Raw genomic sequence first — 16,830 nt, forward strand, 5'->3', positions numbered from 1 at the left:
AGAACTTGTTGGAGGTACACTCAGGTCCTCAGCAGTAAAAGTTATTCCCTGTGTTACCAGGCTGCACTAAACCTTTCATGAAGCAGACTGCAGCCCAGCCCCAACTTCTACTTTTTCCAACTTCCTTCTTGACGCTCTCCCTCTCCAGTCGCTCCTTTCAGTCTCACATATTGATATTTCACCTCATCGCAGGGGTGAGTCTGCACCCAGAGATTTGTTAGTTTAAAAAAAAATGCCAAATACAAAAAACAGAGACACGGCAGTTCACTTATAGTCAGTATGTGCAAATCACAACATACTGTATATGTTATTTTGTGAAGATGTGTGTGAACATGAGGCAAATAAAACATGAACAGCTGTTGGTTATTTGTGGTGTTTCAGATTAGATATCTGACCAGCAAGACCATGTAAATGCCTGTTTTCCATGACGTAAGGTGGGGATTTTTGCAAAAAAAAAAAAGTGACACTTCCGAAAAACAAATATGAACACTGATGTGTCAACAATAAGCATTACTTGTCTATTTACTGTAAGATGAGAACTTATTATCCAAGGATGATGCACCGGAGCATGTGCACATGAGAAGGTTGGAGGGGGAAAAAAAAAAAAGAAGCTAAATGTAATTGCATGATGCCGGTAGTTGATGCATATCTACAAGGGCACGCATGATGGCCCAAGTGCATATGGACAGACTCATACATAATGCATGTCCAGCAGTCAGTGTAGATCTCCCTGAATCAGGCCCAAATGAACACTAATTGTAATGGCAGACTGACCACAGTGCCCTTCCCTAGACATGTAAGACAACCTATAACAATGAGCCGTTTCTTTGCACTGTGTTTGTCTGTGTTAGTAATCACAAAATAAGGCTTGTTTTCTTTTCAGCCGTTACACTGTTATGTCAATTAGTGAGTCCTATAATTTAAATGTCACTCATTTAATTTAAATGTAATATGTCATTTGAGGGATTTTACTGTATGTTATCAATTAATATCATGACTTTTTTTTGTTTTTACCTGCATGGATCTTTTAACAGGATGGTGCATAAGTTTTGATTTAATCAATTGTTCAACCCAAGCCATTGTCCCATTTCATCTCTATGGAGCGGCACATGTGTGGGGACTGTAGAAAGATGCAATTTCCATTCATTGGAGAATTTATATAAAAATTAAGAAAGAGTTGACCATATAGGTTCTAGATTCGGCTGCATTCTCACAATACACACTCAAAGTAACCGTGTACGAGCTAGAAACTGCTGAAACAAACTCCCCCAGTGTTGTAGCTATGTCTTTTCACACAAGACTGATCATGTAATAGAACATTTAACTGCAGGCAGACAAAGACATTTACCCTTACAATGGATCCACTCATGTTATTTAGTCCAAACCTCTATTAGTATTTCTTGCTCTAAATGATCCATGTGGCTACTAATGAGAGTGGGTATTGCATGCGTCCTCGATTACATAAAAGTATCACTGGGTGGAAAAAAAAACAAAAAACTGGAAAGGTTAAGTCAACACTCAATAGCTCCCAGCCCTATTCTGCTTAATACATTTCCTATGCTGTCTTAATGAACCACACAAAGCCTTCCTGTTTTTTTTCATCAGATGGAAGTTGGGGGGGGGGGGGTTACGAAATGGTAATAAGGGCAGGAAGATGGAGGGAGAACCATGAGCCGAGCAGGGGATGAAGCGGCACATACCTGGAGGTGTCTGATCTCATTAAAGCCAAATTGGTATATGCCAATAAATCCGAGGCACTTTTGGTCTGGAATTATTACACAAGCACACACATACACTGCACACACACACACACACACACACACATACACACACACAAACTTTCCCCCATGAAGGGGATTATTAGTACTGCTAAATTATCCAAAATGGAAAGAAAAGTAATAAATATTGTAATGAGAAATAATGGAGCGATGGAGGATGTGGTCACAGCAATGGCCTGTTAACACCCAAAACAAACATCCTCGGGGCTGGTGAGTACTTAGAGCGCACAGAGGGAGTCATTAAAGCTTCATCAAACAGAAAAAATAAGGCAGAGGGCAAGGATGGCATCGTGATGTCTTCATAAATCAATCCCTTATAGAGGGAAAAAAAAAAAGAAGGAGCGGCGTACGTACGTGGTGACAGTTCATGTTTGATTGCTACATAAATGATGCCACTCTGTTGTGGTATAAGCTTTGAGCTTGAGTTTAAGAGACAGTGTGCATTATGAAAGGACACAATTACAGTAGGGAGGCTGAAAGTCTGAGACCACTTATACCCCACTGTACTGTATACCCACTCGGTTTAGTTTTCCCCACTATTTAAACATGGATATTTACATGGAATGGACAGGCATAACTGCTATTTCATTTTGTGCCCTCGTGACTTTGATTACTTGTAGATGTTAAACTCAAACAGACCCTAGGCATTTTATGTTGGGAGTCGTGTACCCCAGAGGCCTCTGGGGCTCCTGGGAGAGAGAGAGACAGACAGACAGACAGACAGACAGACAGACGAGAGAAAGGCAGGCAGAAGAAAGGGCATGTGTGTTGTTTGTGTGTGCAGGCTGGCAGAGTCCCCTTGAGGCTCTACTGTAAAGCTATCATCAGTGGTGGTGTCAGGGATTTGTAGCTTGTCACTGAGAGAAAGGCTGTGCTGGCAGTGACTCTGGGAAATAAGTGCTTATAGAGAGCGAGAGAGAGAAAGAGACGGCTTGCACGGCTTGTGTGAGTGGAGGTGTGTACAGTATATTAAGACATAGAGTGATAGAGAACGAGTTGGGGGGAATGTGTGCCTAGTTTCTCCCTGGGGTGTGTGTGTGTGTGTCGGAGGTTGCGGGTTGTTGATCGTGTGACTTGTGTATCCATGTGGCGTCTTTTATCTCGTAGCCTTCGGGCTCTTGGTCTGTGTGTGTGTTTATGTCGGCTAAGGGTGTGTGTACATGTCTATGCTGGGCGTGTCGGGGCTGCTGCGGTGACACAGTGTGGATCCGCTCGAAGCATTCGCGTTCACATTCGGACGTGATCAAATATGTATTTTCAGTCGCCAGCAATGAGGCATCTGTGTCGGCTGTGTTTTAACACCTATGCCCGTGTTTGTGCTGTACACTGAATGTGTGGTCCTTCCCCAAGATGGATGCTCACTTCAAGACCTAACTTTCCCCCAAGGCGGAGGGCCAGCAGCAACAAAACGCCGAATAAATACAAGTATCTACAGAAACACAAGTTCCCCTGGAGTGCCAGATGCAGGACTCTCATTGACGACCATGTATTTCTGATATCGCGGATTGGCAGTTGACCAGGTTTCAAGGGCTTTGGGGTCACGAAATTGACTCGTAAATGATCGCGTCCGTGTTCAAACGGAGGACGGAAGAGGAAGATTGCAGTTCCACGGTTTCCGTCCGACTGCAGCTGCTAAATTCACGGCAGCATTGTGGCCCATCTTTGAAGCCTACAGAGGCAGAAAGACAGTTCCTATTACTGTCAGTCCAATTACCGGCCACAGCACAGCCACCGCTGTCAACGCCAAACGGGTCTCGTGGTATGCGTCGGCGTCTTTCCTCTCATGTGCGGCCATGTTTTCGAGACGGGGAACTTTGAACTGCGAGTAAAATGATTTTGAAACCTTTAATGTTTAATGTTTTTTATCATAAATGAGTCATTATGTGGGGCTGAGGGTAGAGCAGAGTAGGAAGTGATCGGTGTCAGACAGTGACAGCTTACCCCTCCTTACGACGCAGGCCCAGCAAACATTTAAATGAGTGTGTAAATCACACGACACTGAAAAGGCTGCAAAAAGTTTCCCTTGTAGCTTTTATGTGACCTTGTGGAAATCCACCACTCATGCTGTACACACCCAGAAGCGGGGGGAATGTGATGAGAAGTGGTCTAAATATTGAAATACTCTCCATTACAGATGACAGTGCTCTGGGTTCAGCATGTCTGCATGGGCTGCCTCTAGTGTTGCACCACACTGAGAAAGAAATGGCCCAGCCCCATCTGGTCTTGGTTCAGTCTGGTTTACTGCAAAGTGATGCCAATACAAATAGCAGCGCTTGATGTTTGTTTGCATAAATTGTTTTGAAAGGCTTCACCAAGAATTTTTTGGGTGGATTACGGTGGAGAAGTTGGGGAGCCGACCGTGGTGGAATAATCCTCATTGAACTGACAGTTAGATTTGGTCGTCTTTAAAAATTAAAAAAAAAAAGAGAAGAAGGTTGTTTTGGATTTTTTTTTCTTCTTCTCCGTTGCTGGCAGTGAGTTTGGACTGTGAACTTTTCAGTGGGTTGCTTGCATATGCGCGTGTGTGTGTGTGTGTGTGTGATGCCTGAGAACGCTGAGCTGCTCTCTCTCTTCTCCTGTAGCATAGCAGTGTCAATTTCAATAACATCAATGTAGTGTTTAACACATGCTAAAAGTTCAGTGAAAAGTTCAGAGGCCCAACGCACTGAAGGGAAAATGTCTCTTTTCTTAAAGTCCTCACATATCCACTTTGATTTTGCTCCCATAGGTCAAGGCGACACTAAAGGAAGGAAAAGGCTAAGTTTTGGAGAGAGGTGAATTAGTGTCGTGTTACACACATGGAAATAAAAGGTATATTCCATGACTGCAGGCACTTTTTCTTTTTTGTTATGATTGCACACCACCACAGGGAGAAAAAAAACAACATAGTGACCAATTGCTAGTCATCATAACTTCGCTCTTTGCTTCACGTATAAGAAAATTATCCCGACTGATTTCATGTCCAGGTAAGTGGGCCTCCTTAGTGCTAACCGCTTCCAGACAGTTGTCTGTCAAGGTTTCTCTGATACACAGTACAGTCTCCCGTGTTTCAGCCAGAGCCGCTGATAGGATGGAAATTGCAATTCTACCAATGACAGTTCGATGGTTTGGACTCTCTGTTCTTCTGTTCTTCATTTGCTGCAAAGCCAGTGGAGGTCCGTCCATGGTCGACTCCCAACTCGATCCAGATGCAGCTAAAAATACATATTGTTTGTAGCAGTATTAGCCTTTTCCCCCCCCCCCTCAGCTCCTCTGTAGCCACACTGTCAGAGCACAGAGCTGACAATGGTGTTGTTTTGTCGTACATTTCTACTCTCTCGTTACACATTGACGGATTTTGTCCGAGCACACGTCTGACACGCTATAGTCACACTGCAAAGCTCGGACTTACACAAATAACTGTCAACATCAACCAGCGTGATATTTAACCTCTTGCTTCCTAAAACTTCTGGCCTTTCTGTCGGGATTTCCACTCAGCCCCTATCAGCAGGTCTGAGAAAAGATTTTTTTCCCCCCTGCATTCTGTCCAACTTAAAAGCAGATGTTACATGATTGCCAACATCAAAAGGTCCCCTTAACTGTAGAAAAGGTGAAATCATATACCTCTGATTAGCCTTTATTCTGGTTAATGTAAACGAGCCTCGTACATGGTTGCCAAGTGAACCCTGACCTTGGCCTCGTGGCCAATACATCATCAGATTACAGGAGGAAAACACACACTTATGTTTCAACTTTGTCTTGTTAAGGCTAATTTCTGATTTGCAGATTGTCAAGCTTACTTTGGAGAAAGCAAGGGAACTGGATCGGATCCCCACAATATCCCCCCCCCCGCTACGGAGAAACACGGATGCCTCTAAATAAGGGGGCAGTATCCTTGGAATTCAACTTGGCGCCATTTCAGATCCTCCTTTTCCCCTGCTTCGTTCAAGATGTTTTCCATTCGCAGGTTGAGCTATGTCTTCCGTCTATCTCAAGGATATTTATCCAGGGGCTAAAATATTGGGAGAAAAGTGCTGCGTGGGGGCAGGGAGTAATAGCATTCCCTTGAATATATGGTGAATGAGGGTCCTTCAACAAGTGTCGTGTTTACACTGCTGGTGGGAAAACAAATCGACACAGGCGGCGTCTGAGGGGGCCGTAAAACAGCTCTTTAGACGCGAGCACGGCTTGGATTCCAGGCAGCAAGCGCAGCAGTGTGACCCCAAGGTGTTGAGAGTAAATATATGGTGTTACCTTTAGGCTAAATAGGGGCAAAAGCACACAGCGATTGAAGTGCTCATCAGTGACAACACAGAGTGAGTATTTTACCTCTCAGCAGCGAAAAACGAGAACAAGTAATAACACTTAAAATCTCTGTAAATGATGTATACAGTCGAGGCTGTGGCACCAGTGTGGGTTTTGGATGTTGTTACAGAAACATGATTCCATCCGCAAACTTCTTTACTGAGGAGGTCATTATTAATAGGAAGACAATTCCTTATACATGAAAACATATGGGGAAGTTAGACTGACTGAATGGACTATTACAGCCATTTGATCAATGCATCAGGCCACTAAAGAGAAACCATTTGAAACTATTGAACCAGTTAGAATCCTAAAAAAAAAAAAAAAAAGGAAAGAAAAAAAAATTTAAAACCCCTTTAGAGTTGAACAGGATTACCTTTGGGAATGTGTTTAGAAATGTCTCTTCAATGCATAGTGAAATTATTAAGATGGAACGAGAACAGGTTACTCTAATTATTATTTATTTATTTACTTTCTGTCATTTGTTTAATTCTCTATGCACTCCGATCACATACGTTCCTCCAAGTACCACCAGAGGAAGCTCACGTACCACTGGTGGTACACGTACCACAGTTTGAGAACCAAGGATCTAAACAATCAAGTTAAAGACCAAAAATAAATGATGCAATGTTTTGTGCTGTACCGATACTGTATCTCATTTTCCTCATATTTTATATTTTCAGAATCAGAAAACTTTTATCATCCCAGAGGAAATTTCAATACAGTTTCATTACAATTGCTCCATGCTAGAATCAATAACTTACAGAAAGAAAGTAAACAAACCACCATAGTAAACCTTCTAATTAGAAGCTTACAAGAAGAGCACAACAAATAAACAAATTAAATTAAAGAGCACCAAAAAGAGCGCAATTTTTTTAAATTTAAATAGTACAAAAACCCTTGTTTCTGTCGATTTCTTGTCATAACTAAACTTATTCTTATTATTCCATTTATTTAGGGACTCCACATGTGTCTGGCTGGTAGTTTTTGTTTCTTTCATGCACTTTTACATTCTGTCCAAATTTTCTTGGACAGAATTCTGTCCATTCTTGTCCAAAATAAAAGCCAGGTGACAAGCAAACTAATTACAAGCTTATTATACATGTTGTTTAGCTAGAGTATATAGCAACATCAGAGCTACAGTAGATTGCACATTATGGTCTGACTGCCAAACTCTTTAGATGACATATTTTGTACATTTTGGTTTACAATGCCCGTCTCTTCTCACATCATTTAAACCCTTGTGAAAAGTTTGATTGGAGTATGCATAACTACGTGTTTAGATGTTATAGTTATCTTTTGGGCTGGAATATTTTTGCTGGAAAACATACATTTTAATAGTGGAGTCTGGAGCAGAATCTTGAAAGAGCTTAGCAATCGACTCCTGCTAGAAAAAAATAAAAATAAAGCAGTAACACAAGCAAATGAAAGGCATTTTATTTCTTTACAGCTCTACAAGAGCCCAAAAGCACCGTGAGCTTTGTTACTCAGGCTCAACCTGATGTTACTGTTGGCTTTATCATCTTTGACTCTGTCTTGTAAGCCTGTATGTGTGGTGATGGTGTTCTGAGTCTCTCTCTCCCTCTGTGTGGATGTAGAATGTGCTTGACCTTTGCCTGTGAGAGAGTAGATGCAGTGGAAGAGTGATAACACTGTGTGGTCCTCTAATCTGCTCACTTAGCCTTGGCTTTGGGGCTCTCTTCGCTCTGCTTCATCTGAAGCTCCCTCATCACAAACTGTTGGCAGTTTCCTCACAGCCTGAAGTCTGACTGCGTTCACTCCCACTTCCTCCACTCGCTGTCTCTGTCGCTGTTGTGACGGCCCTCCTGCTCCAGCAGGGCCTGCTGTGCTTTTTTGAGTTGTCCTGGTTCTGGTCTCTGTCATTTGCCTTGCAGGTAGGTGGGCGGAGTTAATTGACTCAATTGGGAGCACCTTGATGCCTCGTGTACAGGAGACTTGCAGACTACAGCTCCTCTCATTGTGCACTCAAATGTGTTCGCCAAGCCTCAGTGAGAGTAAGCACTGTTCCAGATGGAGATGAAGACACGGGGACAGTCCAAAGAACATCTGATGTGCTGTGATTTCAGGTGGGTAACTGTTGAAATTCATATGCACTGTTCATATGTTACATTTGAACGGATGAACTTGTAAAAACCAAAGAAAAACTCTCTCGTTGCTTAGGTTTCAGGGGTTCAATGTTGAATTTCCTTCCAATGTTTCACTTTTAATAACATTATGTTATCCACAGCTGCTCATCTCCACAAACTCATTAGTGACACTTGCAAACAGAAACACGTTGCAGGAGTGAAAGGCTTCATTTTATTATGATTGTGTTATTTTCCATATATCATGTCAATCACACAAGCAGTTACTATTGGTGTTCTTATTTATATTTACTTCAAAACAGTAGCTCATATAAAGAACCTTTTAGTCAGTTATTGCATGTACATGTTGTCTAGTGCCTTGGAAATATTAGCAGTGTTACCTTGGCTGGAATAGGTCATTGGGGACGGCGGCAGGACTGATTGCTGAGGCTAAAGTCTTGTAGCCCCCAGTCCTCCCTCAGGGTGAGGGGGTCCTTGCCAGGGGCTTATCACTTTACACACATTGTTATTTCCTATAGTCTTTCCCCTACTCATCCTCCATCCTTATCCTCTTCCTTCCACCCCTGTCCAGTTCTTTCTCAACTCTTCCTCCGTAGCGCCTCCTCGAGCTGTCGGCACCCTGGTTTCGGAGGGTTTCCCTCAGGAAGGAGAGGTCCATGTTCTGGACACAGACACGTAGAAGCAGCCCGATAACCTCTGAGCCAAGTGCTACACTGCCAGGTGACATGAAGCAGATGTCCCTCTCACCCTTTTGTCTTTGGGAACAGGATACCCAAACACAAATACTAGAGGATGTCAGCAGAGCCCCTTCTGCTACTCGCTACTGAGAAGGTGTGGCCTGATGTTTGTTTCAGACTTTGGGAGCTCCAGAAATTGTTATGAAAACATTTGTGCGTCACTGTGGCGTGTTTTGTTCTATATATATTGTTGAAGGCATGGCCTTAAAATGGAGAGACAGAAATGAATAATGAAAGATGTTCACTTTATTAGAGGATAAGGTGGATTGTGACTAATTACAGAGTATTCCCTGTAGTATTAGCATGCCTAATACAGTACTCATTTTAGAAATGCATCCATACAAACACTGAATATCTATAGACATTAATTTTCCATAAAGCAAATGTGATTTTTTTTTGTAGTGTACATGCAGCTCAGACAAACCCAGTCGTCCCAACATGTAATGTCACGGGCAGTTTTAGTGCTAGAATCTTCAGGAAATTATGTAATATAGGTTATCACAGGCGCACGCACACACATACACACACACACTAACACACAAACACCGGTCAGCCCCCTGGGGGAGAAAGGTGGAGTTGAGCAAGCACAGAGACCTTACAGCCCCGTGACCTCATTACTATTCAGAACCAGCGGTGAGAAGATGAGTGGTGCTGTGTTCCCAGTACAGCTCACCCCCAGCACGAGAAGATGATGTGCACGGATGGGTGTGTGCGTATGGGTAAGCAGTAGTTTCCCCCTGAACTCCATCCTCACCCCCCCTCTCCCCACACACACACACACACACACTTCCTCCTGGGAGATAGGAGGCCTCTGCTTTCTGTCAGGGTGTCCTCAGCAACAGACCCCTGGGGCCTCTCGCTTGGTGGGAATCTGGTCTGCTCACTTCACAGATGCCCCCGCCCCCTACAGATGAGAAGGAAAACAAGACCTGAGGAAGACTCTGCGGCTCATCGTCCGCTATCTCCGTCCATATTTTTCTTTGCTGTCTCCCCCCTACGACCCGTCCCCTTCTCTTCCTTTTTTCGTCTGTCAAGGTGGTCGATAACGTTAATTGGCTCACTCAGTCACTGGTACATTGATTGCGGTCACTAATAAAAGGGCTATTGATCGGCACTTTGTTTAACACTGGCCCATGCGGTGAGATCTGCCCTCTAATACCATCCTGACAACAACCTTTTCCTGTTTGTCAGTTTCGTAATGTCATAAATTATGTCAGTCGATTAAGGAGGTTTTTGCCCTGTTAATGCAAGGACACTTTTAGATTATGTCACCTGAAGGCAGGAGTGAAGCAGCCCCTGCACAATACCTGCAGCCATATGCTTGGTAATCACACAGAGGTGGAATAACTCCCCAGACTGAGTGACCCTAATACACTGAGTTTTGCACGTGTGCTTTAGCTTCTGATACGTTTCCAGCTTGGTTTTTATACCTGGCAACCTCACAAACGATTCTGCCTCTCTTGATATATTGTCAGTCGGTTGTATAACTCTTCCTCGCATTTCCAACACACACAAATAAAGTAAAGGTACGGGAGCAACGGAACAGAACGTATGTTGTTATATGGCACACATGCCCTACAACAGGAACATCATGTCCTGTCAGTGTTGCCTCAAATGATGTGATTTGTAAACGTACTGTACATGGACAGATAGTTTTGTAATAAAAAACTGCATCACTGACGGGAAGAAGAACAAAAAACAGTGACCAAAGGGTAGATGGGTTTAAGGGAGTTGAAATAATAACTTAACATGGCATTGATGTTTTTACACCACATAGGTCATGCGTTTCAGCAGTAACTGCATAATCCGTAGTGTTATTATATTCAAAAGTCACACACAGTGCTATATAAAAACAAAATTAGAATCACTACCATCATTGTTATTATAATCAATATTGTACAGAACCATCCTTATTTTCCCCCTGTGAGGACAACACAAGTTAGCAGGAAATAGTTGCAATATTCTCGACGTGAGTTCAATATCTAGATCTGTTGCAATTAGCTGTATGCTTCTTTTTTTTTCCTCCACACTGCTCAGTCCTTAAGCTTCAGTGAGTCAAAGGCAGGTCTCCTGAGTAAAGCGATGAAGACTGGAAAAAGGGTGTAAGTACCTCCATGAGAGATTTAATTACCCCCATTAAATATTCAATGATCAATAGAATCTGTTTAGCCGATCAATAGGTGGCCAGGCCTGAGAAGGACAATGTGCACAAGTTACTATTTGCATTTCAAAGCAGCTTGTGTCACGTGGCCCCATTGGAAATCCATACCATTTTGTTAGGCTGTATTTCATATTTAGTTGCTTTATCCCCTTATCACTGACTGCTATTGATTCCCTTCCCTTTATTTACTGCCCACAAACTGCTTCAGGTTTAAAATGTCAAAATGTTTTTTTGGGGGGAATCTGATGTACCTCCATTTGCCTTCCACCACCTATATCTAGCTCTTTATTTATCTCCCCCTCTCTCTTTAATTCCCTTGTCTCTCGTTCCTCTCTCCCTCCTTCACTCTCACTACTTCTCTCAGTAGAGCTGGAAATTAAACCCTGTCATCTTGCCACCCACCTTACAGATCTCTGCTCACTCGGGTGTGAATCTGCACATTATTCAAATAAATATCCCAGGACTGTCAGGGGAATACTCAGAGCCACTTCAAAGACACCCACTTCTCCCCCCCCCCCCAACACTTCAGTCTTGCTTGTTCCTGCTGGAGAACCATTTTGTTTACCTGAACCAGATTTAATGGCTTGTTTTTCCTGGGACCTATGTTCAAGAGCAACATTTAGCCAAGTTCAAGTGCATGCATGTTCAGGTCACTTTTATTGTTCTGCAACACTAAACGCGATGGTGTTTATATCTCTCTCTGTTTTCCCTTCCATCAGTTCATTAACCCTATTATTCACCCCTAGCTTTGTGTCCTCTTTCTTTTCTACTGTTTTCCAACCCAAAATGTCATATGCATAGATTCGAAGTTCATACTTTACTGTTGAATTTAATTGTTTTAACAATTGTTTGTTTTATCAAAATCAGTAAATCGAGCTCGTTTAAAATAATTCTCAATAATCTAATTCAGATATCATATGGCTAATATGTCATTCAAAAATATAAAACATCCACAGAAATGTACATATACACTGCAGTAAGTACACACACCTGCATCAGAAGAAAATGACATCAGTTAGGATGCAATAAATATTACCACATGTTGGTGCGCAGGTGTTACAAGCTGCTCACGTGGGAGAATGTTAAGTGAAAGACAAAAAAAAAAACTGATGAGGGTCGTGTGACCAGCGTAATGAGCTGCAAGAATATAAATAACGAGCTCCACTTCCCTTATGAAATACCTGTCGCTCGATGGAAGACGGCGCCGTGTGCTGTTTACCGGGTGAACTATGAAGGACGACTGCTCTCTATCTCTGTGAGCGTCTCTCAGTTATGAGACCACAGAGGTCAGGGAGTTAACCTTCAGAGGCCCGAGGCCTGCATGGAGCATCATAAGTGCCATCAGGATACATGGCCTCAGCACTGCTGCGCAGCTGGAGGGGAAGAAAAATGTGGATGGTTGTGTGTGTGTGTGTGTGCATGTGTTTACTTGCACATCTGTAGGTGTCTGTATGCATCTGTCTTGGTACTGTAGATACGAGGGTCATGGAAGTAAGCTGTTTGCACACTGTCTGTAGAATACCTTGACCTTCAGGACACTATATGTGCTGACTCTGGCCATTAATATGCAACTTATTGTACTGAAGTGACATATTTATAAAATATCAGAAGTAAATAAAACACTGAGTTAACAAAACGGGATCCATGCATCATCACTTCAATTATTTTGAATAATTTCTTCCAAATGTGTACTTCAATGTTTGAGTTTTACAGCACACACAAAATCAAACAAACAAACAAAAATAATGCAGCTATACACATAACATTCAAAGGCAGACGTAATAAATACAATACCCTGGACACTTATTGTGCATCTAACATCCATTTATTAAAATATTCTTGCTTAATTAAACCTGAAACCTTCTAATACTTAATTCAAACACACTTTAAACAGACTGTATTCACCGGCATGTTACACAAACAATTAAAATGGGACTGACATCTTTTGTCAGTTTTAACATTTGTTAAATACAGTTTTGTTTTTCATTAAGTTACATTTGTGAGATTTAGTTTGTAATGATTAATTATTTGCTTTTGTAAAGTCTTTATGGACTCACTAGGTGGGAGTAAACGGTGTTACTGTTTGTTTTTAATTGAGCACTTTTCAACATTAGCAGCACATAATTAAACAAGGCATATGAACAAAATAGAATAAAATATATTAATAATAACTGTTATTAAAAAGGAAAGAAAGCATTAAAAGAAAAATAGAATAGAGATAAATATAATGTAAAGAGCATACGAATTTTATATCTTCCCTACAGGAAGCGTGAAGTATCCCGGAGGTACGTTCACGTTTGTTCCCACCCACACGAATTGAAGAAACGGATCACGCTGGTGATGGAATCCAACAGCTCCACACTTACCTGAAGCACACGTTTGTGGTTGACTTTGGATTTAGCAGCTGTGCGGCCGTGATTAGCTCATGTAAGTACTTAAGAGGCCATTCATTTACAATGAAGTACCTACTTTTCCAGCTCTTATCGACCAAACTGTCTCACGTAATTTCCGGCGACACAAACAGGTGGTTTAGCCGAGCCTGCTACTGCTAGCATGTAGCTAGCTAGTGAAAGCAAAGTGAGAGAAAGATAATAAGTTGTCGGTACTTAAAGGCAGACACATCAGTTATCTATCTATCTATCTATCTATCTATCTATCTATCTATCTATCTATCTATCTATCTCCCTCCTTTGAAATGCACAGTTGCTGTGATTATACATGGTGAAAGACACCACTCATCTTTGGGCCAGGACACTTCAGCTTGTATGTTTAAATTGCTCCCAATAGTATCCTTCATCAGGGTGGAAATCAATACATCTTTTACTGTCACACTGAAGGGGCGGGGATGGTGTATTGATGTTAAGTTGTCATTTCTGGAGGACTCCATGTTTCTGTCCTCTCTTCAGTGAGGAGATGGCACCGTAGATCAACTGCTGGCGTCTGCTTGCTTTCTCCGGGGTTTCACTGGAGTCTTGCACTGCACGGGTGTAAAGTTGAATCCTAATGTGCAAACCACACACACACACACACAGTCAAACGTAAGAGCCTGTTATTTTAAACAGGGTTACCATTCAATCTTAAAATGATAATAATCTTCCTGTCTCTCATTTTCTCTCTCACGCACATAGAAACTTTATTTAATAATCGACAGGAACAGTTATGTGACATAACACAGTATGTGTGCTCCTTCTAGCAAGTAGACTATTTCCTATTGTGTTATATGCAGATATTTTGAATGTGTGTACTGGATAGAAATGTAGTAATAAATACACAGGGCTGGAGGGAGCAAGTGACTATGGTGTTGATTGAAGTAAATAGAGTATAATAAATGGAGCTCTTATGGAATGGATGGATAAACCAGCATACACTATGGATATATGTATTGCCCTATTGACTTGAGGTCATAAAGTTTGTGAAATTATTGTGCACATCTTCCTGGTAAACATCTCTTACTTGATCATGTAACATTATTTGTAAGATTTGCATCTGAAAATGAGCTCTGTCAAGCACTACTTTCAGACCTGACTAAGGGAGCGTTTGTGTGTATACAGTGGCAGCACAGAAATCGATGGAGCAAGAGGCGTTTATCCTCTCTAACTGCTAACTTTTTTTTAAGATTAGAATTACTTTCTGAAACTACTTGGGGGCGCGTCTTTGTTTCTCAGTCAAACGGTTTGCTGTTGTCTTGCTTTACTAGCGCGGCGTTGCTGTTGCCTCCATTTGTCACTTGCTGTGCAGCGATGCTGCAGAGCGATACAAGGTCTAAACACTGCTATACTGGGAGACACAGAGAGATGTGTGTGGAGCTGATGGAGCTTATTGTGCACGTTCATTTAACAGTGGTTTCTGTGTAACAGATATTTAAAAGTTATCCCATACCTTTTCCATGGAGGGCACTAGATGGGTAATATGCTGTGTTTACATACTGTGAGGAAGCATTCCCACTACCTCAGCCAACCCTCCGTCTCTCTTTTCCCTTCATATTTATAGATTTAACTTCCTGCTAACTGCCAGTCATCAAGCCCTCTCTGTCCCCGTCCCTCTGTTTCTCTCCGAGGAGTACTGCCTCCTTCTCCCCAGCAACCCGTGAGCCCTAGAGTCACATTTCAGGCCTGGCTTGCTACTTAAAGGCCCATAATCTGCTTGGCAAATGGTTACAGTGTGGCGGCCTGAGCGGAAGCAAATTATTCGCTTTAAGGACTCCTGCTGCTGTGGGACCTGAGGCTAGTGCCTGGTGCCGTTAACGTTAACACTCACACAGTGCACAAGCCATCATTATTTATTTAGCCCGTTAACTGTTTAAAGTGGAAAGGGTCTATGGGGACAGAGCATGGTTGGTGAAATTATTCCTCATATATACTGTATATATGGTTAAATCTGTCTGGGGGAAGATTAAAGGAACATAGAAAGATTCGTTTTCCTCCAATTTCAGATGCACGGTTTGATGAACATGATGGAAGACTCACTCGGTGCTTGTGTGCTTAGCTGAGGTGGTAGTGGTGCAGACCTCACGATACTGCATTTCACCGTGATGTTTGCAGTGTTTCCTGTGTTCTGTGTGTGAGACGGTGAGACCGCGCATGTCTGCGTGTCAGACAACATTCATATGCACAAGTGTTTGTCCGACACAGTGTTGCCTATTGACAATTCCACATAACGTCACCCTGATTAACCTTAATTGTTAAGCATGCCCTGGCTCAAGATAAACATCAATGTCTTCTATCATTCGTCACAGGCACCTTCAGGTCTGTGTGTGTGTGTGTGTTAAAACCTGCACTGTTGTGTCTATTTCTCTGTGCCCAGGTGCATCTGTTTGATCACAGTAATAGACAGAGGGGATAGCATATTTGTTTTCTCTATGTTTGTGGAATAAAGAGTCCCAGCATTAATAAGTAATCACTGGATGTTGTCCCTCCCATAACATGTTGGGCCAGCAGCACTTGCCCCCAGTAATGACACCATTACAGGACCAAAGTAGCCAGCAGTTGAGAGTTTGCCCCTGGGAATCTAATCTCTGTCACCACTCTGCCTCACATTGTAGTCACACGAGCTGTGAGGTCGTGTGTTGCACTTGAACTTGCAGTGTTGGACCCAGAGTACACAAATGCAGTTCTCTTTTATTTATTTTTTTTTAACCTGGCCTTCCTATAATAGCCATAGGAGTTACACAAGCATTGTATATTTTAGGGATGTTAAGTAATCTGTAAGCATCTGGGTCTGTTTCCATTCCAAGAGAGGGCGCACAGTAACCAAAATATGAGTATAGTCAGTCAAAGAAGAAGTCAAAGTGCAGGGAAACAACTGTGACTCGGGCGGAGGACAGTGTGGCTACAGCTGTAGTGGAGCACTACTTTTTCAAACTGTGCTGATAATGTACAATGTTTAAGAATTGATATAAGAAAAGCACATGAGTTTATAATGTTTCTTAACCCCTTTATCTGTTAAGGATAATACACAACATTTGCAATCATAGTATGTTTTTATCATCTGGTATGATCCGTTAAAACAAACACTTTTGGTTAAATAAATAAATAAATAAATAAATAAATAAATACCATTTGTTTTCACAAATCTAGCTGACGCCAAGTATATCCCATGTTGTAAAAAATATTATAAAATATATAATTTTTTTAACAAAAGACAACACACAGACAGAAATTATATAACTCTATATTAGATAATATAAACTATAATGTTGGTAGAGGCAGAGAGTGGGAGAGAGAGAGGTTTGGAGTGAACAGATTGAATGGCTAATGAAATGGGTA

General features: G+C 41.9%; 1 long non-coding RNA gene across 2 annotated transcripts in view; it reads left to right on the forward strand.

Moving 5' to 3' along the window:
• Positions 1 to 12,617, forward strand: part of LOC131459344 (uncharacterized) — a 49,120-nt gene extending 36,503 nt beyond the window's left edge. The window contains exons 3-4 of one of the 2 annotated variants that reach the window (XR_009240239.1): positions 5,544 to 8,149; positions 8,739 to 12,617. This is a non-coding gene — a long non-coding RNA (uncharacterized LOC131459344). The remainder of the gene's footprint in view (positions 1 to 5,543; positions 8,150 to 8,738) is intronic. The other variant, XR_009240240.1, reaches the window with a different exon arrangement.
• Positions 12,618 to 16,830: the final 4,213 nt, after the last annotated feature.

The sequence above is a fragment of the Solea solea genome, chromosome 5 (genome assembly GCF_958295425.1).
Source record: "Solea solea chromosome 5, fSolSol10.1, whole genome shotgun sequence".
Classification (NCBI taxonomy): domain Eukaryota; kingdom Metazoa; phylum Chordata; class Actinopteri; order Pleuronectiformes; family Soleidae; genus Solea; species Solea solea.